At 43.5% G+C, this 25,496-nt stretch overlaps 15 non-coding genes across 15 annotated transcripts; all 15 read right to left on the bottom strand.

The window, feature by feature from the left end:
- Positions 1-249: 249 nt before the first annotated feature.
- Positions 250-322, bottom strand: trnak-cuu (transfer RNA lysine (anticodon CUU)). The gene has a single exon. It is a non-coding gene; the product is annotated as a tRNA-Lys (tRNA).
- Positions 323-736: 414 nt separating this feature from the next.
- Positions 737-809, bottom strand: trnak-cuu (transfer RNA lysine (anticodon CUU)). Its single transcript has one exon. It is a non-coding gene; the product is annotated as a tRNA-Lys (tRNA).
- A 384-nt stretch (positions 810-1,193) lies between these two features.
- trnak-cuu (transfer RNA lysine (anticodon CUU)) lies at positions 1,194-1,266 on the bottom strand. Its single transcript has one exon. It is a non-coding gene; the product is annotated as a tRNA-Lys (tRNA).
- Positions 1,267-1,650: 384 nt separating this feature from the next.
- On the bottom strand, positions 1,651-1,723 carry trnak-cuu (transfer RNA lysine (anticodon CUU)). The gene has a single exon. It is a non-coding gene; the product is annotated as a tRNA-Lys (tRNA).
- Positions 1,724-2,108: 385 nt separating this feature from the next.
- trnak-cuu (transfer RNA lysine (anticodon CUU)) lies at positions 2,109-2,181 on the bottom strand. The gene has a single exon. It is a non-coding gene; the product is annotated as a tRNA-Lys (tRNA).
- A 414-nt stretch (positions 2,182-2,595) lies between these two features.
- Positions 2,596-2,668, bottom strand: trnak-cuu (transfer RNA lysine (anticodon CUU)). The gene has a single exon. It is a non-coding gene; the product is annotated as a tRNA-Lys (tRNA).
- A 1,306-nt stretch (positions 2,669-3,974) lies between these two features.
- trnak-cuu (transfer RNA lysine (anticodon CUU)) lies at positions 3,975-4,047 on the bottom strand. The gene has a single exon. It is a non-coding gene; the product is annotated as a tRNA-Lys (tRNA).
- A 384-nt stretch (positions 4,048-4,431) lies between these two features.
- On the bottom strand, positions 4,432-4,504 carry trnak-cuu (transfer RNA lysine (anticodon CUU)). Its single transcript has one exon. It is a non-coding gene; the product is annotated as a tRNA-Lys (tRNA).
- A 414-nt stretch (positions 4,505-4,918) lies between these two features.
- trnak-cuu (transfer RNA lysine (anticodon CUU)) lies at positions 4,919-4,991 on the bottom strand. The gene has a single exon. It is a non-coding gene; the product is annotated as a tRNA-Lys (tRNA).
- Positions 4,992-5,851: 860 nt separating this feature from the next.
- Positions 5,852-5,924, bottom strand: trnak-cuu (transfer RNA lysine (anticodon CUU)). The gene has a single exon. It is a non-coding gene; the product is annotated as a tRNA-Lys (tRNA).
- Positions 5,925-6,784: 860 nt separating this feature from the next.
- Positions 6,785-6,857, bottom strand: trnak-cuu (transfer RNA lysine (anticodon CUU)). The gene has a single exon. It is a non-coding gene; the product is annotated as a tRNA-Lys (tRNA).
- Positions 6,858-7,241: 384 nt separating this feature from the next.
- On the bottom strand, positions 7,242-7,314 carry trnak-cuu (transfer RNA lysine (anticodon CUU)). The gene has a single exon. It is a non-coding gene; the product is annotated as a tRNA-Lys (tRNA).
- An 840-nt stretch (positions 7,315-8,154) lies between these two features.
- Positions 8,155-8,227, bottom strand: trnak-cuu (transfer RNA lysine (anticodon CUU)). Its single transcript has one exon. It is a non-coding gene; the product is annotated as a tRNA-Lys (tRNA).
- An 841-nt stretch (positions 8,228-9,068) lies between these two features.
- On the bottom strand, positions 9,069-9,141 carry trnak-cuu (transfer RNA lysine (anticodon CUU)). Its single transcript has one exon. It is a non-coding gene; the product is annotated as a tRNA-Lys (tRNA).
- Positions 9,142-9,525: 384 nt separating this feature from the next.
- trnak-cuu (transfer RNA lysine (anticodon CUU)) lies at positions 9,526-9,600 on the bottom strand. Its single transcript has one exon. It is a non-coding gene; the product is annotated as a tRNA-Lys (tRNA).
- Positions 9,601-25,496: the final 15,896 nt, after the last annotated feature.

Genomic DNA, 25,496 nt, shown 5'->3' with positions numbered 1-25,496 from the left:
CGCTATCTGCTTGGAAAACCCCATTGCTACATGCAACAACAAGTTGCAAGCGAGCTACCCACACTCTGAACAGTAACCTGTTCGCTAACGGCACTAACGTAAACAAGGTAGTTGCTGTTTGCTTTCCTTTAGCAGCCAACATGCGATGAGTCAGGTTACCAAGAGTAGACCTGTGATATCTGTGTCCATCCTTCATAAATCCAACAGATGATTGAGTTGATGAATGGACAGCTTATCACAAAATATCCTCGCCCAACGTGGGGCTCGAACCCACGACCCTGAGATTAAGAGTCTCATGCTCTACCGACTGAACTAGCCGGGCTATGTAAGGTTAAAAAAAAGGGTCAAATTTCGAGGCTAAAGTAACTATCATGGACAAAAGGCTAGACTCGGTTGACTTAACGGATGTACACTGTTGGCATCAGTCTATCATTTCTTGCCTGTTCCCCCCTTCCTTCCGCTATCTGCTTGGAAAACCCCATTGCTACATGAAACAACAAGTTGCAAGCTAGCTACCCACACGCTGAAACTTGTGAGTTACTCTAACAGTAAGCTGTTCGCTAACAGCACAAACGTAAACAAGGTAGTTGCTGTTCGCTTTCCTTCAGCAGCCAGCATGCGGTGAGTCAGAAACTGCGTCAGGTTACCCAGAGTCGACATGTGATATCTGTGTCCATCCCTCACAAATCCAACGGATGATTGAGTTGATGAAGGACAGCTTATCACAAAACATCCTCGCCCAACGTGGGGCTCGAACCCACGACCCTGAGATTAAGAGTCTCATGCTCTACCGACTGAGCTAGCCGGGCCACGTAAGATTGAGAAAAAGGGTCAAATTTCGAGGCTAAAGTAACTGTCCTGGTCAAAATGCTAGACTCGGTTAACTTAACAGATGTACACTGTTGGCATCAGTCTATTATTCATCGCCTGTTCCACCCTTCCTTCCGCTATCTGCTTGGAAAACCCCATTGCTACATGCAACAACAAGTTGCAAGCGAGCTACCCACACTCTGAACAGTAACCTGTTCGCTAACGGCACAAACGTAAACAAGGTAGTTGCTGTTTGCTTTCCTTTAGCAGCCAGCATGCGATGAGTCAGGTTACCCAGAGTCGACATGTGATATCTGTGTCCATCCCTCACAAATCCAACGGATGATTGAGTTGATGAAGGACAGCTTATCACAAAACATCCTCGCCCAAAGTGGGGCTCGAACCCACGACCCTGAGATTAAGAGTCTCATGCTCTACCGACTGAGCTAGCCGGGCCACGTAAGGTTGGGAAAAAGGGTCAAATTTCGAGGCTAAAGTAACTGTCCTGGTCAAAAGGCTAGACTCGGTTAACTTAACAGATGTACACTGTTGGCATCAGTCTATTATTCATCGCCTGTTCCACCCTTCCTACCGCTATCTGCTTGGAAAACCCCATTGCTACATGCAACAACAAGTTGCAAGCGAGCTACCCACACTCTGAACAGTAACCTGTTCGCTAACGGCACAAACGTAAACAAGGTAGTTGCTGTTTGCTTTCCTTTAGCAGCCAGCATGCGATGAGTCAGGTTACCCAGAGTCGACATGTGATATCTGTGTCCATCCCTCACAAATCCAACGGATGATTGAGTTGATGAAGGACAGCTTATCACAAAACATCCTCGCCCAACGTGGGGCTCGAACCCACGACCCTGAGATTAAGAGTCTCATGCTCTACCGACTGAGCTAGCCGGGCCACGTAAGGTTGGGAAAAAGGGTCAAATTTCGAGGCTAAAGTAACAATCATGGACAAAAGGCTAGACTCGGTTGACTTAACGGATGTACACTGTTGGCATCAGTCTATCATTTGTCGCCTGTTCCCCTGTTCCTTCCGCTATCTGCTTGGAAAACCCCATTGCTACATGCAACAACAAGTTGCAAGCTAGCTACCCACATTCTGAACAGTAACCTGTTCGCTAACAGCACAAACGTAAACAAGGTAGTTGCTGTTTGCTTTCCTTTAGCAGCCAGCATGCGATGAGTCAGGTTACCAAGAGTAGACCTGTGATATCTGTGTCCATCCTTCATAAATCCAACGGATGATTGAGTTGATGAATGGACAGCTTATCACAAAATATCCTCGCCCAACGTGGAGCTCGAACCCACGACCCTGAGATTAAGAGTCTCATGCTCTACCGACTGAACTAGCCGGGCTATGTAAGGTTAAAAAAAAGGGTCAAATTTCGAGGCTAAAGTAACTATCATGGACAAAAGGCTAGACTCGGTTGACTTAACGGATGTACACTGTTGGCATCAGTCTATCATCTCTTGCCTGTTCCCCCCTTCCTTCCGCTATCTGCTTGGAAAACCCCATTGCTACATGCAACAACAAGTTGCAAGCTAGGTACCCACACACTGAAACTTGAGAGTTACTCTAACAGTAACCTGTTCGCTAACGGCACAAACGTAAACAAGGTAGTTGCTGTTCGCTTTCCTTTAGCAGCCAGCATGCGGTCAGTCAGAAACTGTGTCAGGTTACCCAGAGTCGACATGTGATATCTGTGTCCATCCCTCACAAATCCAACGGATGATTGAGTTGATGAAGGACAGCTTATCACAAAATATCCTCGCCCAACGTGGGGCTCGAACCCACGACCCTGAGATTAAGAGTCTCATGCTCTACCGACTGAGCTAGCCGGGCCACGTAAGGTTGAGAAAAAGGGTCAAATTTCGAGGCTACAGTAACTGTCCTGGTCAAAAGGCTAGACTCGGTTAACTTAACAGATGTACACTGTTGGCATCAGTCTATTATTCATCGCCTGTTCCACCCTTCCTTCCGCTATCTGCTTGGAAAACCCCATTGCTACATGCAACAACAAGTTGCAAGCTAGGTACCCACACACTGAACAGTAACCTGCTCACTAACAGCACAAACGTAAACAAGGTAGTTGCTGTTTGCTTTCCTTTAGCAGCCAGCATGCGGTGAGTCAGAAACTGCGTCAGGTTACCCAGAGTCAAGACGCGACATCTGTGTCCATCCCTCACAAATCCAACGGATGATTGGACAGCTTATCACAAAACATCCTCGCCAACGTGGAGCTCGAAGCCAAGACCATGAGATTAAGAGTCTCATGCTATACCAACTGAGCTAGCCGGGCTACGTAATGAGGAGAAAAAGGGTCAAATTTCGAGGCTACAGTAACTGTCATGGTCAAAAGGCTAGACTCGGTTAACTGAAAGAATGTATAAGTCTATCATTTGTCGCCTGTTGCCTCCTTCCTTCCGCTATCTGCTTGGAAAACCCCATTGCTACATGCAACAACAAGTTGCAAGCGAGCTACCCACACACTGAACAGTAACCTGCTCGCTAACAGCACAAACGTAAACAAGGTGGTTGCTGTTTGCTTTCCTTTAGCAGCCAGCATGCGGTGAGTCAGAAACTGCGTCAGGTTACCCAGAGTCAAGACGCGACATCTGTGTCCATCCCTCACAAATCCAACGGATGATTGGACAGCTTATCACAAAACATCCTCGCCAACGTGGAGCTCGAAGCCAAGACCATGAGATTAAGAGTCTCATGCTATACCAACTGAGCTAGCCGGGCTACGTAATGAGGAGAAAAAGGGTCAAATTTCGAGGCTACAGTAACTGTCATGGTCAAAAGGCTAGACTCGGTTAACTGAAAGAATGTATAAGTCTATCATTTGTCGCCTGTTGCCCCCTTCCTTACGCTATCTGCTTGGAAAACCCCATTGCTACATGAAACAACAAGTTGCAAGCTAGCTACCCACACGCTGAAACTTGCGAGTTACTCTAACAGTAAGCTGTTCGCTAACAGCACAAACGTAAACAAGGTAGTTGCTGTTCGCTTTCCTTTAGCAGCCAGCATGCGGTGAGTCAGAAACTGCGTCAAGTTACCCAGAGTCGACATGTGATATCTGTGTCCATCCCTCACAAATCCAACGGATGATTGAGTTGATGAAGGACAGCTTATCACAAAACATCCTCGCCCAACGTGGGGCTCGAACCCACGACCCTGAGATTAAGAGTCTCATGCTCTACCGACTGAGCTAGCCGGGCCACGTAAGATTGAGAAAAAGGGTCAAATTTCGAGGCTAAAGTAACTGTCCTGGTCAAAATGCTAGACTCGGTTAACTTAACAGATGTACACTGTTGGCATCAGTCTATTATTCATCGCCTGTTCCACCCTTCCTTCCGCTATCTGCTTGGAAAACCCCATTGCTACATGCAACAACAAGTTGCAAGCGAGCTACCCACACTCTGAACAGTAACCTGTTCGCTAATGGCACAAACGTAAACAAGGTAGTTGCTGTTTGCTTTCCTTTAGCAGCCAGCATGCGATGAGTCAGGTTACCCAGAGTCGACATGTGATATCTGTGTCCATCCCTCACAAATCCAACGGATGATTGAGTTGATGAAGGACAGCTTATCACAAAACATCCTCGCCCAACGTGGGGCTCGAACCCACGACCCTGAGATTAAGAGTCTCATGCTCTACCGACTGAACTAGCCGGGCTATGTAAGGTTAAAAAAAAGGGTCAAATTTCGAGGCTAAAGTAACTATCATGGACAAAAGGCTAGACTCGGTTGACTTAACGGATGTACACTGTTGGCATCAGTCTATCATTTCTTGCCTGTTCCCCCCTTCCTTCCGCTATCTGCTTGGAAAACCCCATTGCTACATGAAACAACAAGTTGCAAGCTAGCTACCCACATGCTGAAACTTGTGAGTTACTCTAACAGTAACCTGTTCGCTAACAGCACAAACGTAAACAAGGTAGTTGCTGTTCGCTTTCCTTTAGCAGCCAGCATGCGGTGAGTCAGAAACTGCGTCAGGTTACCCAGAGTCGACATGTGATATCTGTGTCCATCCCTCACAAATCCAACGGATGATTGAGTTGATGAAGGACAGCTTATCACAAAACATCCTCGCCCAACGTGGGGCTCGAACCCACGACCCTGAGATTAAGAGTCTCATGCTCTACCGACTGAGCTAGCCGGGCCACGTAAGGTTGAGAAAAAGGGTCAAATTTCGAGGCTACAGTAACTGTCCTGGTCAAAAGGCTAGACTCGGTTAACTTAACAGATGTACACTGTTGGCATCAGTCTATTATTCATCGCCTGTTCCACCCTTCCTTCCGCTATCTGCTTGGAAAACCCCATTGCTACATGCAACAACAAGTTGCAAGCTAGGTACCCACACACTGAACAGTAACCTGTTTGCTAATGGCACAAATGTAAACAAGGTGGTTGCTGTTCCCTTTCCTTTAGCAGCCAGCATGCAGTGAGTCAGAAACTGCGTCAGGTTACCCAGAGTCAAGACGCGACATCTGTGTCCATCCCTCACAAATCCAACGGATGATTGGACAGCTTATCACAAAACATCCTCGCCAACGTGGAGCTCGAAGCCAAGACCATGAGATTAAGAGTCTCATGCTATACCAACTGAGCTAGCCGGGCTACGTAATGAGGAGAAAAAGGGTCAAATTTCGAGGCTACAGTAACTGTCATGGTCAAAAGGCTAGACTCGGTTAACTGAAAGAATGAATAAGTCTATCATTTGTCGCCTGTTGCCCCCTTCCTTACGCTATCTGCTTGGAAAACCCCATTGCTACATGAAACAACAAGTTGCAAGCTAGCTACCCACACGCTGAAACTTGCGAGTTACTCTAACAGTAAGCTGTTCGCTAACAGCACAAACGTAAACAAGGTAGTTGCTGTTCGCTTTCCTTTAGCAGCCAGCATGCGGTGAGTCAGAAACTGCGTCAGGTTACCCAGAGTCGACATGTGATATCTGTGTCCATCCCTCACAAATCCAACGGATGATTGAGTTGATGAAGGACAGCTTATCACAAAACATCCTCGCCCAACGTGGGGCTCGAACCCACGACCCTGAGATTAAGAGTCTCATGCTCTACCGACTGAGCTAGCCGGGCCACGTAAGGTTGAGAAAAAGGGTCATATTTCGAGGCTAAAGTAACTGTCCTGGTCAAAAGGCTAGACTCGGTTAACTTAACAGATGTACACTGTTGGCATCAGTCTATTATTCATCGCCTGTTCCACCCTTCCTTCCGCTATCTGCTTGGAAAACCCCATTGCTACATGCAACAACAAGTTGCAAGCGAGCTACCCACACAAGGAACAGTAACCTGCTCGCTAACAGCACAAACGTAAACAAGGTAGTTGCTGTTTGCTTTCCTTTAGCAGCCAGCATGCGGTGAGTCAGAAACTGCGTCAGGTTACCCAGAGTCAAGACGCGACATCTGTGTCCATCCCTCACAAATCCAACGGATGATTGGACAGCTTATCACAAAACATCCTCGCCAACGTGGAGCTCGAAGCCAAGACCATGAGATTAAGAGTCTCATGCTATACCAACTGAGCTAGCCGGGCTACGTAATGAGGAGAAAAAGGGTCAAATTTCGAGGCTACAGTAACTGTCATGGTCAAAAGGCTAGACTCGGTTAACTGAAAGAATGTATAAGTCTATCATTTGTCGCCTGTTGCCTCCTTCCTTACGCTATCTGCTTGGAAAACCCCATTGCTACATGAAACAACAAGTTGCAAGCTAGCTACCCACACGCTGAAACTTGCGAGTTACTCTAACAGTAAGCTGTTCGCTAACAGCACAAACGTAAACAAGGTAGTTGCTGTTCGCTTTCCTTTAGCAGCCAGCATGCGGTGAGTCAGAAACTGCGTCAGGTTACCCAGAGTCGACATGTGATATCTGTGTCCATCCCTCACAAATCCAACGGATGATTGAGTTGATGAAGGACAGCTTATCACAAAACATCCTCGCCCAACGTGGGGCTCGAACCCACGACCCTGAGATTAAGAGTCTCATGCTCTACCGACAGAGCTAGCCGGGCCACGTAAGGTTGAGAAAAAGGGTCAAATTTCGAGGCTAAAGTAACTGTCCTGGTCAAAAGGCTAGACTCGGTTAACTTAACAGATGTACACTGTTGGCATCAGTCTATTATTCATCGCCTGTTCCACCCTTCCTTCCGCTATCTGCTTGGAAAACCCCATTGCTACATGCAACAACAAGTTGCAAGCGAGCTACCCACACTCTGAACAGTAACCTGTTCGCTAACGGCACAAACGTAAACAAGGTAGTTGCTGTTTGCTTTCCTTTAGCAGCCAGCATGCAATGAGTCAGGTTACCCAGAGTCGACATGTGATATCTGTGTCCATCCCTCACAAATCCAACGGATGATTGAGTTGATGAAGGACAGCTTATCACAAAACATCCTCGCCCAACGTGGGGCTCGAACCCACGACCCTGAGATTAAGAGTCTCATGCTCTACCGACTGAGCTAGCCGGGCCACGTAAGGTTGGGAAAAAGGGTCAAATTTCGAGGCTAAAGTAACTGTCCTGGTCAAAAGGCTAGACTCGGTTAACTTAACAGATGTACACTGTTGGCATCAGTCTATTATTCATCGCCTGTTCCACCCTTCCTTCCGCTATCTGCTTGGAAAACCCCATTGCTACATGCAACAACAAGTTGCAAGCGAGCTACCCACACACTGAACAGTAACCTGCTCGCTAACAGCACAAACGTAAACAAGGTAGTTGCTGTTTGCTTTCCTTTAGCAGCCAGCATGCGGTGAGTCAGAAACTGCGTCAGGTTACCCAGAGTCAAGACGCGACATCTGTGTCCATCCCTCACAAATCCAACGGATGATTGGACAGCTTATCACAAAACATCCTCGCCAACGTGGAGCTCGAAGCCAAGACCATGAGATTAAGAGTCTCATGCTATACCAACTGAGCTAGCCGGGCTACGTAAGGTTAAAAAAAAGGGTCAAATTCGAGGCTAAAGTAACTGTCCTGGTCAAAAGGCTAGACTCGGTTAACTTAACAGATGTACACTGTTGGCATCAGTCTATTATTCATCGCCTGTTCCACCCTTCCTACCGCTATCTGCTTGGAAAACCCCATTGCTACATGCAACAACAAGTTGCAAGCGAGCTACCCACACTCTGAACAGTAACCTGTTCGCTAACGGCACAAACGTAAACAAGGTAGTTGCTGTTTGCTTTCCTTTAGCAGCCAGCATGCGATGAGTCAGGTTACCCAGAGTCGACATGTGATATCTGTGTCCATCCCTCACAAATCCAACGGATGATTGAGTTGATGAAGGACAGCTTATCACAAAACATCCTCGCCCAACGTGGGGCTCGAACCCACGACCCTGAGATTAAGAGTCTCATGCTCTACCGACTGAGCTAGCCGGGCCACGTAAGGTTGGGAAAAAGGGTCAAATTTCGAGGCTAAAGTAACTGTCCTGGTCAAAAGGCTAGACTCGGTTAACTTAACAGATGTACACTGTTGGCATCAGTCTATTATTCATCGCCTGTTCCACCCTTCCTTCCGCTATCTGCTTGGAAAACCCCATTGCTACATGCAACAACAAGTTGCAAGCGAGCTACCCACACACTGAACAGTAACCTGCTCGCTAACAGCACAAACGTAAACAAGGTAGTTGCTGTTTGCTTTCCTTTAGCAGCCAGCATGCGGTGAGTCAGAAACTGCGTCAGGTTACCCAGAGTCAAGACGCGACATCTGTGTCCATCCCTCACAAATCCAACGGATGATTGGACAGCTTATCACAAAACATCCTCGCCAACGTGGAGCTCGAAGCCAAGACCATGAGATTAAGAGTCTCATGCTATACCAACTGAGCTAGCCGGGCTACGTAAGGTTAAAAAAAAGGGTCAAATTTCGAGGCTAAAGTAACTGTCCTGGTCAAAAGGCTAGACTCGGTTAACTTAACAGATGTACACTGTTGGCATCAGTCTATTATTCATCGCCTGTTCCACCCTTCCTACCGCTATCTGCTTGGAAAACCCCATTGCTACATGCAACAACAAGTTGCAAGCGAGCTACCCACACTCTGAACAGTAACCTGTTCGCTAACGGCACAAACGTAAACAAGGTAGTTGCTGTTTGCTTTCCTTTAGCAGCCAGCATGCGATGAGTCAGGTTACCCAGAGTCGACATGTGATATCTGTGTCCATCCCTCACAAATCCAACGGATGATTGAGTTGATGAAGGACAGCTTATCACAAAACATCCTCGCCCAACGTGGGGCTCGAACCCACGACCCTGAGATTAAGAGTCTCATGCTCTACCGACTGAGCTAGCCGGGCCACGTAAGATTGAGAAAAAGGGTCAAATTTCGAGGCTAAAGTAACTGTCCTGGTCAAAATGCTAGACTCGGTTAACTTAACAGATGTACACTGTTGGCATCAGTCTATTATTCATCGCCTGTTCCACCCTTCCTTCCGCTATCTGCTTGGAAAACCCCATTGCTACATGCAACAACAAGTTGCAAGCGAGCTACCCACACTCTGAACAGTAACCTGTTCGCTAACGGCACAAACGTAAACAAGGTAGTTGCTGTTTGCTTTCCTTTAGCAGCCAGCATGCGATGAGTCAGGTTACCCAGAGTCGACATGTGATATCTGTGTCCATCCCTCATAAATCCAACGGATGATTGAGTTGATGAAGGACAGCTTATCACAAAACATCCTCGCCCAACGTGGGGCTCGAACCCACGACCCTGAGATTAAGAGTCTCATGCTCTACCGACTGCGCCTAAGCTGGGGAAGAATAGTCTGTTAAAACCCCATTGCTACATGCAACAACAAGTTGCAAGCTAGGTACCCACACACTGAACAGTAACCTGTTTGCTAATGGCACAAATGTAAACAAGGTGGTTGCTGTTCCCTTTCCTTTAGCAGCCAGCATGCAGTGAGTCAGAAACTGCGTCAGGTTACCCAGAGTCAAGACGCGACATCTGTGTCCATCCCTCACAAATCCAACGGATGATTGGACAGCTTATCACAAAACATCCTCGCCAACGTGGAGCTCGAAGCCGGGCTACGTAATGAGGAGAAAAAGGGTCAAATTTCGAGGCTACAGTAAGTGTCATGGTCAAAAGGCTAGACTCGGTTAACTGAAAGAATGAATAAGTCTATCATTTGTCGCCTGTTGCCCCCTTCCTTACGCTATCTGCTTGGAAAACCCCATTGCTACATGAAACAACAAGTTGCAAGCTAGCTACCCACACGCTGAAACTTGCATTATTGAGAACAAAGCAATGAATGAGAGGGTTTTCTGGACACCCAGTGTTCAGCGTGGACATGCTCAGAACCTTCTGAGTATCGTCGATGAAGACTTTATTGCCATCTACTGGCCTGGCATACTTGTTTGAGCGTTTGGATTTGTTTCTTTTCGTTGGTTTCGCAGTCTCATGTGGATGTATTTTATAAGAGAAAAAGTTTTGTGGGCAGAAACTTTTTTTCAACAAAGTGGGAAAATATTTGTACACTTAGTAGACAAGACCTTAGCGCAGCTGATTAAGACAAAAAAAATGAGCCATTTTTCAGGGCTGCATTAACTCTTATGGACTGAGGACACTCAAAAGGGTGGAGGTCGACTCTTCTCACACCTCACACTACAAGTATGTGGATAAAGAAGACTTCAGGAGGTTACTATGCCTCAGTCAGCCCTCTTATAGTAAAATGAAAGCTAGTTCTCTGTATTTTGATTATTTAACAATATTGATATATTGAGTTATATTTTTGACTAAAAGTACATAAGTATGTTTAAAGACTCCAGTGACTACTTTCATTACATATAGAAAGCCACTCGTGCTACATAGCACACAGCCCAGTTGGTATTTTCATCTCAACATAACCCTGTGCTGTAGTCTGTGAGAATTCACATGATCCTCAGCATTTGAAAGTGTAAACAATAACCTTTCAGGTCGTGGATAAAAAACACAAACACGAGAGCTCAGATTATGGACGCATGGCGCTCCCAGTATCCAAACAGAAACTTCAGACAAGCTCGCACTGTTGAGGGAGAGGTGTGGCTCGCAGGGGAAGCCGAGAGAAAAAGGTTTTCCGTCTCATAACAGAGTATAGTTGAGAGCGCTGGTGAGGGAGCATGTCGGTTGAACATGATCCATGAGAAACAGAAACAAATATTGGAACCCAAAGATGGCTATTATTTTATCAAATATGGTCTTTTCTCCTATAATTCTTCCAACTTCTTACAAGATTTGATGAAACATCTGTGGTGTTTCTTCTTAAAGTTCAGCATTTCTTTAGATTTCTATATCCAAACAATAACTTAGCAGCTTGTTGGATGCTTTTTGCCATTTGTAGCTCCACAATATGATTCGAAGCTGTGGTTGATTCCCTCCGAACTGGAAGCAGTTTAATTCCTGAATGATCACAAGTTGAAACGCGACAGTCGTTTGGGAAACGAATGAGACGAGCGATCACTCTTCTCTCTGTCAAGTGTGGAGACTTTTGCGTGGAGCAGTGGCTCATTTCAGTTCAACATTCCATGTCAAGATTTTTATTCATAAATTAGCTGAAGCATATCATTAGTTCAGGCAGAGCACTGATCAGCTGTTTGCAATATGCTTGTCAGTATAGCTGCTGATCTGACACAATTTCATTCTGTATTACTTTGTTTATATTTGGTGGACCCCGCCACCTTTCTAGCCTCAAACATTGTTCTGGGGTTAGGTGAAAACAGCGTGTTTATTCCGTTATGAAAAAATAAATATGTCTGAGTTTGAATTACATGTATATATTACCTTAATGATAATAATGTAATGTATAATGTAAATACTAAGTTTAAATTTCTTTTACAAAACTACACATTGCCCCTTTACCCAGCAGCAATACATCAATTAAGAGAAGGTTTTCAATGTTTCTTCCCTAATTGAAGAATAATTCAACTTTAATAGTACATATATATATATATATATATGACTTTGAGGGTTGACTTTTTTGTGTTTGTGTTGCTGGAGTAAGACTATGGAATGAATGTGGAGACCATAAAACAGTTCAAAAAGAAATATAAGGAAAAGAGGTTTATACAATATAGGAGTGAGGAAGGTGTTTAAATATCACCAGGTGTTCATTGTTTATTCATCGACTTTATTTGTTACAGATTTTTATGTTACCTCTGTACATGAAAGTATGTTCATGTATGGGTGAATCACACACACACACACATATACATATATATATATATATGTGTGTGTGTGTGTGTGTGTGTGTGTGTGTATTTATGTTTGTATATACATGTGTTGTATGTGGGTATGTATGTGTGTGTGGATGTATTCTTCAAGTTTAAATTTTGCCCTGAGAAGAAAAAAACATTATGGGGATTTCATTTGTTGAAATTTTCTTTGTTTTCTCATTGGTAGGTTACTCTCCAGATGCACATGATGAATAGAAGCACTTTGATATGGGTATTTAATGTGGGTGAAAGGGGGTAGGAGTAAATAACACTTCTTCCTACTCCTTTTTGGACATGTTATTTAATTTAATTTAAGTAAGTCAAAGTTGATGTAGGTGAGGTACATATGTATATATATATATATTGACTTACTCTTTGGATTTGATGTTTGACCTTCGAGATGACCCTCCCTGTTGGACATTTTAAAATGTTTTCGTTAAAGAAGGAATGTGCTCAAATAAATTAGACAAGGTCGACACATGGATGAAGAACCACTAGTGGACATGATGTATCCTACCAGCAGGGGGCGGTGTGGTAAATTAATCCGAAGGGTCACAGATGCACTAAGTTTTTTCTTGAATCCAACCACAGTGAGCAATCAATTCAGGGTAATTCCTTGAGGGCAGCCTTTCACCTTTATTTCACCAGGAAGTCCCATTGAGATCAACATCTGTTTTACTAGAGACACCTGGAGTATGTAGGAAAAACATGACGCCCGGTGTCCTGACTTCTCAGAGCCGGGTGGAGATGTGCTGTTTTTGTCATCTGTAGCACCACATGTACTGTACAAGCTTATCCAAAGGGATTTGTTGACACTGAATGTTACATACATTACTGTACACAGTGCAGTGTAATGTTCAACATGCAGCATTGATTTGTTTAAGTCCAACCAAACACTGCAGCAGCCTCAATATTTGTAGAGGGCATCCAAGTGCACTTTACCCTTGAATGAGCTTGTTCAAACACACACTGAGTTCATTTGAAATTATTTTTGAGACCACAAAGTGTTCAAGGACGGCACGAGACACTAAATCACAATCAGAAGAATATGAAGATGCTTTAAATATGTGTTACATGTATATACTTTATGTATTTTGACTGGACAGTCAGCAAAGAGTGTGCTGCATTAGCACTGAAGCTTTGCATTTGACAAATGATTTAAATATAGTATAACTGCTCGTATTGATCCGTTACAATGAACATACAAAACTGTATAAGAAGAAACACTGGCAGTGAGTTTCAGTTTGATGTTCAGCCTAAAAAAAAGAAAAAGAATGCAATATTTCCTCCTATTTCTTCTTCTTGCTCTTGAGATCTTCCAGCTGGGACATCATGGAGTTTTCTTTCTCCTCCCACTCCTGCTCCTTTTCCCGGAGAGTCTTCATAAGATCCTGTGTGGCCTGAAGAAGGGATGACTTCTCTTCCTGCCACTCCATCTGATGACTCTACAACTCCTGCTCAACATTCCTCAGAGCAGCCACAAGAGTGTCTCCAGCAGATCCTTGCAATCTTTCTGGCTTCTGCGTTGTGTGCCTTCAGCTGGGCTTGATGGGAAGCCTGGGATGTTTCCACAGCCAACTTTACTTCCTGCTGCTTTGAGTCTTCTTGAAGCCTTCTGTGGCTTCTTTTCCTCCTGCCTCTACGATGCCTGTCCGGTTGTTGCTTGACTTTTTCCAGAGCAGCCACAAGAGTGTTGTTCTTGTGTTTCTGCATGTCCAGCTGAGCCACATAGAGAGCTCTGAGTTTCTCCATCTCCCCCAGCAGGGAGGTTTTCTCCTGCTGCCAGCAGAGATGTTCAGTCTCCAACAGATCCTCGGCCTGTTTCAGTGCAGATGCAATCTTCCTGGTCTCCTCTCTGTGCTCCTCAATTCGGGCTTGATGGGAAGCCTGGGTTCTTTATATAGTCTTCAAGCTTTTAGAAGAGCTTTGTCCATCTTGCTCAGTTTCTCCTGCAGCTTCTGAACTTGAGCCCTCTCAAACACAAGATCGGACTCCAGCTGTTCGGCTTTGGTGCAAGCCTCGAACTCTCTTAACGCTCTTTCTGTGTCCAAAAGCTGCACCCTCAGGCTTTGAGTAGTTGTCAACGTACAACGCACAACCAAATAAGCAAAGTACGAATGAAAAGGCAAGGTACAAAACATGAATAACACGAGGAATCACGGAAGAGGGCCAGAGACACATGAAGGGAAGATGGGACAGGGAGATACAGGAACACAAGGACAGAGCAGACTGTTTTTTAATTATATTTATATCCTTCCTTTCTGTTTGTCTACAAAATATGTGTAAATATAAAAAAAATGTTATCTACATTTAGATAAAATCTAATCTAAAGCTTTATTTAAATCACTGTGTGTGTGTGTGTGAATTTTTTAATGTGCTCCTCTCTGATGATGGCCCCTGAATGAAAACCACTGATCCATTAAAATTTCACACAGACCATACTCAGTACTGCACATACTAAGTTCAGTGTGAGCACTCCCTCCTCTCCATTATCTCCACCTCTAGAGGTCACTATGCACCAGAAATCCTTCACACAAAGGGGAAGAGCAGCACTGTGCTCTCACATCATCACATCACCTCTCACATCATAATTTTTCGCCTCTGCTGGCTGGTGTTTAACTTAACGGCCTGCGTCCCTGATTTAAAGCTGCATTTAAACCACGTCGGCCTTTGTGACTGATGAGACCACCGAAGGAAGAGGCTCTTTCCACACCTTGATGTTTACCTTTCCTGTCAGCTTGTTTCCACAAAGGCAGCGAGGACCCCGCCTGCTTGGGTCAGAGGGACTGCAGCTGGGTAGGGCTGCATTCTCACCTCAACACCTCCCTCCGGGGTGGAGGTGAAGGAGTGAGGAGACATCCTACAGCTGTATTCATAGACACCCTCCACCTGCCTCATGCTGCCATGAATCTCTGCTCTAACTAGTCATTCAGTCTATTATTGAGTCCAATTATCCTCAAAATAGTTAGAGTTAATTCTTTACCTTGGAAACCGAACAATCTTACCAGAAGGTGGATTTATGAGCTGTGAAGGAGCTGACAGTCACATCTTACAGGCTTCCTCAACAGATGCAGTTTGCCCAGTTGTCATGGGAGATGTTAAAATGTGATGTTTTCTGAGCACTTTAAAGTCACACTAATCATTATTTCATATTAACAATGGATGACATGACTACATATATGTGAGAAATGTCACAGGAGGTGACATACCCACAGAGAATTATCACCAACTCCGCTGTTCCTTTAACCTTTACTGTCCATTTTAGCATATTTTAGCTAATTGTGTGGGTTTTAAGGCCTGTAGCTTTTGTGTTTTGGTTCAGTCACTATACAGCTTTCATGAACGTTGATTCCAGGTGTAGCAGGCAGCTGTTTCAGCAAACAAACAAAAAAACCTCAAAAGCACTACCTGTCCAGCACCAAACAGCAAGCTGTCAAAGTTAGCCACTAGCTAGTAGCCTAAACATGGTGGAGAAAAGTCAGAGATATTTTCTCTCAGGAATTGGTTGAGAGCAAAAAACGGAGATAAAAGAAGAAAATACTGAACTCACATGTGCAGCGTGTTCAGAAACATTACACACTACAAATGAATGCTAATGTTGCAATGATTAGTTGGAGAAAGGTAAGCTAGCTGTTTTACCCACGTCCAGTCTTTATGCTATGCTAAAGTAAGCTGACGATTTGGTGGCTGTAGCTTCATATTTACCATTTTCATGGCTCAATAAACTGATTAAACAAACTGATCTTAAAGGACAACACAATTTCATACTGTTTTACTTTGTTTACATGTGGCGTACCTTGCCACCTTTCTAGCTTCAAACAGTGTTTCTGGGGACCTTATTTACCTCTGAGAACAGCTTGTTTATTCAGTTTTGGAAAAAAATAATATTTCTGAGTTTGTGTTATTACCTCATTAATGTTGTAAATATAAAAATTCTGAGTTTGAAATTCCTTTCCAAAACTACACAGTGCCCCTTTAACTCTGGGAAAATGAACACTTTTCACAAAATGTTGAACTTTCTTTTGACGCCTGTGAACATAACTGGTTTGTGTCAATGAAGAGGTGTTTGAGCTCATCTTATGGGGCTGTTGTATGGCAGACAAAATGGTAGGGAACCAGCAGTATAGGCGCCTGTTCATTGCGATATTAATGAGCTATAACAAGCAATGAGGCTCAATAAATGAGCCTGTGAAAATATAAGTAGCCAACGTTTGGGGAGTGATCCTGCACAAACTTTAAAGGTCATTTTGGCAGCCACTCTGCTATTTTGATTCCAAAAATATTTTAAAAATCTGTAGCAGTTTTTTTCTGTATAGAAAACTGCTATTTATTTAAAATGTTTTAGCGTCCAATTCAAGTCTAAAATCTCTAAATATTTGCTGATAGCAAAGCAAGATATCAGCTCAGTTATTTAGCCTCTCATACATTTCTTTTGTCGCATGGTCGACCAGGTATCTCCTGCTGCTTCTGAAACAAAAAGCTCAAGCCGGGCCTGAATGCCGTGCATCGTCGGCCTCCAAACAATAGGTCAGGATGGAGAAACAGAGGAGGTGAGAAGAGGAGGGCACGCACTCCGGAGGCAAGCGGCGGGAGGTTAGTTGAGGATAAAAGTTGGGTGGGGGGCTGGGTCGAGTAATCAGAGTCCCTGAGGTGCTGTGAGGGTGCTCTGTCCCCCTCCTGTTTTCCACAATGCTGCACAAACAACACAGATAATCAGGCTGATTGGGGCCAGTCCTGACAATTGGAGGGGTGTCACCCAATCACAACTGATAATCACAAGCAATTGTTGTTTGTGTAGTGTTTTTAAAGTAAAACGAGTAAAAGTGCAATAACCTCCCTGAATTAAAATAATAAGCAGTCCAGTGACACTTAGAAAGTGTTTAGTCCAAACTGTCACGCTCTAACTGAAAACACATTTCCCCTGCAGGCATTTCTCCCACTTATCTCCCATCAGATACATCCACTTCCTCTAATCTATTCAAAAATGAGTCACCTATTAACAGTACATTGTTTTCAGCAATGACCCATTTAACCCATCACTGACCTGACAGCTATGTGGTTTAGTCTAACAAGTGTTCTTTGAAATGCAAATGTGACGACCCCCACAAACATCACAGTCCTGTCAGTGCAGTCGTACCAAAGCATGCGTCTGTTCTCTTTTCAGCTCCGGCCAGCAGGTGAGGAGAATCAGACACTTCTGATAGTTTGTTGGCTTTTAATAACAGGATTCATTTAACTGTTGTGCCCCAAGACCGATGATGAACAAGTTATAGGGATCAATGTGATGTGATGTCCCTTTCTCTCTCCCACTTATCTTCAGCTCAGTATTGAAACACAAACTCCTTTGACATTGTTTTGAAAGGTTTGCACCAAAATGTTTTTACTTAGAGTGATAATTATGTTCTCCAGCACATCAAAGATAACATCCCTGTCAGCTGTGACCCTCACCAGTATGCTAGTGTTGTAAAAAAGTGTTTTTACTGAATTTACTACTGTGATTATATCAAGCTGACAGTCCTCTTATTGAATATCTGATGTGATGGAGGCCTAAAAACCTGCATTCATGTTTGTATTATTCACCTTTTTGTCCATTCATGATGGGTTTTTGAAAATATTCTGCTTTAAAAGGTTTCAGCCGTATTTATGAAACAAAACCTCATTTTAATTTTGCCTTCCTCAAATGTCTCCATCACAGCGGTTATGCTTCGGTCAACTTGTGTAAATAAAGAGCAAATCAATATACAATCTAACATGTGCCTTCTTTTAAATGATGAAAGATTTATAACCTTGTCTTTGGAGCACTGAGGTCAAATGGACTTTCATTCATTGTTAAAAAGTTTCAGGGAAGAGTTTATTTCAGACCATTCCTGACCTTTACGTAACAGCAAAGAACAACCCTCTTAAAAATGCGAGCTACAACAATAAAAATAAAAATAAAATACAGTGTGACTTTTATTTAAATGAAAGGGCCGTGCAGTTTTGTGCAGGAATGTGCAAAAGTAAACAGTATGAGAATTTTTTTAAATGAGAGAGATAGTAATCCAAAGAAGATGTGTGTTATGTGGCGGTCTGTTGATGTGCATGGAGTTTGATTTCTGTAAAGTAAATATGCTGATGCATCCCTCCACCCACCCCCGCTGTGTTCCCTCCAAGTGTTTGAACAGCTGGGCTTTCTTTATCACTGCTGTGGACCCACCGCTGATTCTTCCTGGTGGGAGGGTGGGAGGGGTAAGTGAGGTGAGTGTGTGAAGGTGGGGGGTCCTGGAGTTGGAGGCTCTCAGCAGGAAGGAGGTCTGGTGTGACTGCCGCCTTGTTTGGCAGAACACAGCCAGAGTCAAACACCATCACCGTCAGACCTTCAGTAATGTGAGAGTCGCATTAAAGAAGCATCTGATTTGTGATGCTGAGAGCAGACGTGCCTGAGATACACTGGGTAGAAATAGAAAAATAGGCAAGAAAGAAAATCCTAATTAGGTTCTAGGGACACAAAAGCCTGTCCTCTTCAACCAGAGGGTCTGCTGAAGCGTCCTTGAGCAAGACAAAGAATCACTATGGACTCAAGTGGGCCATTTATGATTCAGGCCAGAGCGAAAAAAGGGGGAAAAAACAAAAAGGTACTCCAAAAAAAAATGTTTTCTCTCACCATAGATATCTGTTCATATCATCACAGCAACTCTGGACTAATGACACAAGGTTCTGTACGCTGCAGCCTCTTAACACATAACTATGAATCAACTTAGCCTCAGACACAGTGTTTTCAGATTGGTCAGCATCAGACAACCACTCCTTTCTACTGTCGCAAACTCCCTGAGACTGACTTCACACAGCGACAGGCCAGGTGCGAGAAAATACAAATATTTAAAAGTTCTCTTTCAACCTCTCTTCACACAGTTACTTCAACTGTAACTTTCACGTGTACAACACCGTGTCAGCATGAATGTCCTTGAGAATAGACTGCCCTCAGGAATAACACCACTATATAAAGTCACATCCTTTGGGCTGTTGTGGAAAATCCGACCTGAGTTTTTCACAAAGAAATCAACAGACGGTGAAGGTCTCATTTTTCATGATGTCATGTTACAATCTGCTCACATATGGCCAAATAAAAAGTGATTAATGTTTGGAAATGGCTACGAATATTTACATTGTTATAGTGTTAACTTATTACTTTTACATTAAGTTTACTTCAGTTTTTTTCTGTGGCTGTTTGGTTTGGGTTCAAATGGACCTTTTCACAGCATTAAACATGTCTTCCCCATTGTGTGTAATTTTCCTGTCTCGCTAAGCTATGACATTACTAAAACTTGATCGTTCAGCTTCAACGATGGTCCTGAAGCAACATTTGTTATGATGTTCCAAGAACAACACCAACACGGCGATATGGGATTGTGCTTCTGAAAGTGTTCGCCGTTTCCCCCCTTTCTACGATTGGCAGGCTTTCAGCCTCATTTTTTAATGTTGCCATTCAGAACTTTTGCCTTTGTGCCTTTAGTAGAGTTTAATTTAAGCTTCACACTTGAGCTTCACTCCAGTGACACACTTGTTCCCTTTAGTAGAAAGTGTCAACATCTCTGAAAACAGCACTTTATTAATATGTCTCTAACATGGTGGATATTCTTCCCTTCCTTTCTTTGTCCAGTCAAATGAAGTTTGCATGATTTCTACTGCAATGTGCCTGTTTAGTATGTGTACTCATGTGTACATGTGAAACACGCATACACACTAATTAAGTGGAGCACGGCCAGTGAGTGGTGTGGAGTAAATGTCAGTGAGGGAAAGGGCAAAAGGGTTGATTGGGAACTTAAATTGGATATTGAACTGACTTTTTTCGGTCAGTGTGTCTGCATGCAGCGGGGTTATTATTGGATGAAAAGCAGGCTAGTCTAATAAGAGCTAACAAATACAGGAAAATTGGGTTACCAATGAGCTGCGATTTCACCGTAGGGTGAAAGATAATTACAATCAATTTGAACCTGAAGCTAATACACTCTAACCTTGAACCCAAGGTGAAAATGTCTGTGCTGTGTTTGCTGGTGTTTTTCACATTTAGATAACTGATATTGATAAATGTAATGATTTCTGTATTAGGAGTGAAATTTCTCTTTACCTTGGTGTCAAGAGCACGATAATCGAGTTTGGGTTTTATGAACCTGCTCCGAGGCAAAGCTGTTGAGAAAAAGTAGCTGTCTTTCTGTTTTCAGGCAGTATGTGTGTGTGTGTGTGTGTGTGTGTGTGTGTGTATGTGTGTGTGTGTGTTTTGGGGGGGGGGGGTGAAATTATTGGGTGAAAGGACACATGTTGACAAATCATACGGCCATCAGTCTGGGCCACCACACTCCATGCCAAAGTCAGTCGTCCCATTAATTATAAGAGGCAGCGAGCTCCACACACTGCCTCATTTATCCCCGCTGACCAGTTCGCACAGCGGACATTTTGTTTCGGGGCTCTGAGACTCATAATTGGCGGCGGCCACACAACGCAGACCTTAACACAGGCCACTTTAGAGCCTCTCAGCCACCCGTCAACATCAACCTCACACAGGCTCGGCCCTGACAACACGCACACTGTTCTGACGTTAAATGCTCCTGTGTTGGGCTGCGAGAACATGAATATGGCTCGACATCTGGAACCAGGCTTCACGCTGCACCATCCAAAAATCCTCTCCTCCTCAGACACGATGCACATGTACTCAGAGTAATAACCTGAAATCATTTCATGCAAATATATTGCTGACATACAGACGGTTTACGACAGCTAATAAGTGTCCGGTAGCTCCGCTGTCCTCCTGCAACATAAATCATGTGTTTTATATTACTGGTTTGTTTTGGGTCAATTGCCAGACCTCCAACTTATTAAACTTGTGAAAGCTGGGAGAAATTCAAATTCAACAGTAAGTCTGAAAACAGCAGAGACAGCAGATTGTTGCAATAATAAAAAATTATGCAACAGACGTTTTGTAACCAACCATAAAAACAGCCAGTGATGCTCCTTCTCAGACTTGCTGACGAAAAAATGCCCACCTCAGAGGCCCCAGTGGTCTCGCTGCTCGAATTCCTTGACAAGATTTTCTCTGGACCTCCTCTGTGAAGCTGATGTGGCAGCAGACAGTATAGCTACATGTGATTAGTCTGGAGGAAACCAAAGCAGCAGTGCGTTAATTGATATTTTTGGCCATTTGGGCACAGCGAAACAATCTGTAAACACAAAACTGACATTTTATCATTTTATAAAGTTGATCGATTAAATGTGTTAGCAGACAGATGCTACTTTACACTTCCAGCAGAGATGGAGCAACATTAGCTTTCTTTTTTTAAGAGCCGTGTTCCTGGTCAGCCAACTAACATAAGACCAATAATTTCTCAGTTTTCGTCTCTGTTTTGGAAGAGCTGTGTTTATATCTGTTTAGCTGTGAAAACAAATTTCCCTCTAAGAACACTAAGCTTCTTCTAAATATCTGGCTATTTATCTGCTACATGCTCCTCTGTGTTCACCTGCAAGTTGCTAACTTGCTGTCTATCTGTTGTTAGGTGCTGGGCAGGCGGTGCATGGTGGGTTTATCAGAGTCTCTGGCTCACCACAGCTTCCTGCTGCGGCTGTAACGTGAGGTTTAGCTGAGGGGAGCTTTGGGAGTGAGCCAACACAGTAAAGTTGTTGGCAGCCCAACCAAAACAATAAGCTAAAAGATGCTAAAATGCTCCATTAAGTTGAGGGAGGAAAACAGTCAGGTGATAATTTGTTGTGGGTTTGTTACTACATGCGACTATTTTCATGTTAGCCATGGCAATTTGATCCATTGTTAATACAGAAACACAGATTAGAGCAGTTTAAACATTAACTGACCAAGAAAAGAGCGCCACCTACAGGAAGTAAAGATTTATAAATGGAAATATAGCCTTCCAGGAGGGTTGTGTTAACCATGTTCAAGAGAAGACTCCTTAAAACATGCCTCTCTTGTGGTATTCATGGCATCAGAAGTAGAAATTGACTAAAAGTTTTTTGTTATAGTTGTTATGTCTTTATTTTATGTGTTCATCTTCCCAGCAGCCTCATCTTTTAGCTCATTATGCCTTTGCAATTCCTGCATTACCTTACCCGTGCGCTAGCTTGCTAAATTGTTAGCCTCAGTGGAGTCTTTTGGCGTCCATTTTGCCATCGTCGAGCCATGGTGTTCTCATGACTGAACCACTTGAACACCAGGCTTGCTCATGTCGTGACAGTGAGCTCCTGGGTTCCACTTGAAGGCAGCTAAAATCTTCTTTAAGTCAAAATTTCATGTCACATTCAACATTTATGAATGAATAGTTGCCTCAAAACTAAAAAGATAATTATATTTTTAATGTGTGGCATAACATTTTTTTCTTTCTTAGCTGCTCTGCTGGTTTATATAAGCAACACACACACAGAGACATACCTTCCCTGCCATTCCATCCCTTTACTGTATGTTGTTACTGGCAGGCAGCGATACCTGGAGCTAGGCATGCTGGGTAGGCATTTTTCAGCACCGTTGCTATTCTGAGTATAATGTCTGGCTGCCAGCCACGTGCAGCATTAGCAGCTCGGCGAGCTCACTGCCAACATCTTTACGTGCTCCGCTCAGACTGCAGAGGTTCTGGCACCGTCCGGACGGACCGACCTGCAGCTCCACATACCTCCAAACTTCACTCCACACTGTCTGAGGGTGGGGGTGTAGAGAGGGGTACGGGAGGTGTTTCACAGCCAGAAAAACATATATCATGCAGGCGCCGCTGTGACCAAACAAATCAGCGGCAGCTAGAAAATATGATTTCACCAGGAGAGGAATGTGAGAGCTGAGGCATACTGCAAGGCTGCTGCACACTTTCTGCTCGTACAGCGTGCAGGAAGAAGGCATGATGGGATCGGTGGTGTCGGTTGTGGGGATGATTCAAGGGGCCAACAGCAGACATTTCAAGCTGAGGCCTCTGATGAGACATCTCAGGGTATTCAAAACCTTCAAGGAAGAAAAGAAAAGTAATGTGCAAGTTGACTTACACTGAAGGAAAGTGAAATTATCTCAAACAACTATCACATTTTTTGGCACGTACTTCAAGAAAGAAGTAAGATTTCTCCTTGGGCTCTACATTAAACGACTTGTCAAGCTAGAGGGAGGTGTTGTTGCTGTCTGGTGTTGGTTAGCAGTGTGAGGCCTCGGCAGAGGAGACCATGAGGAAGCAATCAGCCCATCGATGAGTGGGCCTGTTGGGACGCTGAGATCCCCCCTCTGCTCTCCCAAAAACCTTACTGGAGTCTGCAGGGATCTAATCAATCACTACAAGCAGGCAAAATACTCCAACATGGCATTCCTTCCCTAGATTCCTGCTAAGTTTGTGTTTTTGTTTGTTTTTTCCCCGCTGAGAAGTCAGCACACTGAGGCGCTGAGAAAGCATCAGATTCCCTAAGTAGAGTAAGTTATTATAAACTGGATCAGGTCGGACGTTAGATGGTGATTCAGCTACAGACAAGGATTTAATTTTCCCTGTGTTTCAGCCAATTTATAGCAGATGAGCCAACTGGAATTAAACCACATGGCTCTTATCTTATTGAATCATTAGTTGAAATACAAATTTAAATGCTCCTTGCACAAATAAGTTTTTATTAAGGATGTAGCAAACTGTAAGTGGAATTAAAGTTTTCATTATTTTTCTGCAGAATAACATGAATTCACACAGATTTAGGTCCCGTGCCATAAGTAGGCCAAAGAATCGATCCACTGCCCGACAGCCAACAGCGTCTTTCCAGCACAATCCATTTTATTGACAACTTTTAATTAAAACACGACTGAAGATGAGAGAAAATGGAGCAGAAGGAATAGTCGCATGTAGCGCTTTGCCAAAAATGTTTAATTGCTGTTGGAACAGGCATACATGATGTTAAATAAAACAACAGAAGCAGACATCTGATGAAACTATTCAATCACATGTCAGAACAGCAGTGTCTCGTCTCTTTGTGTTGGTTTGGAAGCAGTTTGTGGGGGTTTCTCCTCACAGCTGCCCCCATTTGCCCTCTTTGAATACAAAGGAGTTGTCTACCTGAACCAAAGGATGAGTCTCACACCTTTGAGCAGCTGTTACAGAGGCAATAAACCATTCACAAGACAACTTTCAATAGACAATAGAGTTGTTTATCACTAAATCACCTGCATTGTAAGAACAAAAAAACAGCCTCGCACACAAACAAGTCAGTCTACTGAAGTGTGTTTACTCAGAGTGATGCCTAGTGCTGATGGATGGTGGATTATATAGATGTTTATTGAGACAACAGCAAACCATCGATGTTCACTGCCAGATGTAAATGTCGTGTAGCCAACCGAACTAGATAAAAAGCTAAGTTATAACAAAAGATACGTTAACTTGCTAATATAATATACAATAAGGTAATGGGATACAGTCGACACACCTGGCATGACGCTTGATTAAAATGCTTTCCAACAAAATATGGTATGTTGGAAATGTTAAAATTCACATTTAAATGTACAACACAATGTTTAAAGTACAGAACATGCTAATATGTTAGCCTAATAATGTAAGTTAGGCTAGTGCCATGAGACATTTCCCTCTCACTAGTGATGGAAAAAGTGATAGCAGATAAGTTTTGCCTCCTAAAACTGTTAGCTTGACATGCTAACGTGGCTTCATGTTGATTGCTTGTGGCTGGACAGCGTGACAGTTATTTCTTAGCAACCAATCATGAGTTGCAAATGTTTTGGCAAATGCCTATTAATAATTTCAATAATTTGGCCGTATGTGAGCGACATTTGGATGGATGTGACTTATGAATATTCTCAAGTAGCCTACCTGGTCCCAGTGCCACTCTCCGCTCCGCTAACAGAGAGCAACAAGAGCTAACTTTAGCTTAAAAGTCCGCTAACATAAACTAATGACCGGCTTCCGCCACAACACAGATGTTCTGCTGAGCCCCTTTAACCCAAAAACTTTACTGATTTCCAAAAACATTGTGTAACCAAAAAGTGATTAATGTTTCCTGAACAATTAGAACATTTCATCTCGTGGTAGTAAACATCTAAGTTTTATTTTTCGGTCCATATGCTGTGAAAGATGCAGCAACCCATATTTTAATTAAAGCAGAGGTGAATATCAGACACGAGCCCCTTTTTTCTTCTGAGCACACACTGTGTTTCATCAAAGTATGCGTTGCATCTTTCAAGCACAGCATACAGAGCGACTCATTGACATTTATTTTTTATTCAGTTACCATCAAGATCAGTCAAGACTTTCATCTGCATGTCAACACATTAATGAGCTGGTGTCCTCGCTGAGAAGAGGAAGTGCCAGCGGACAGCGAGAGTACGACCTTGGTCAACAGGAAACTGTTGAACACTTTGCCTGAGGGGAACCTAACACATCTGCCTGGCCATGAATATCCAATGAAGGGCCTTTTAATGTGGAAATGAAAAAAGGACACACACCTTTTAAATTGCAAA

Source organism: Pagrus major, chromosome 14 (assembly GCF_040436345.1).
Source record: "Pagrus major chromosome 14, Pma_NU_1.0".
Classification (NCBI taxonomy): Eukaryota; Metazoa; Chordata; class Actinopteri; order Spariformes; family Sparidae; genus Pagrus; species Pagrus major.
This window is presented reverse-complemented; position numbering and strand designations above follow the sequence as displayed.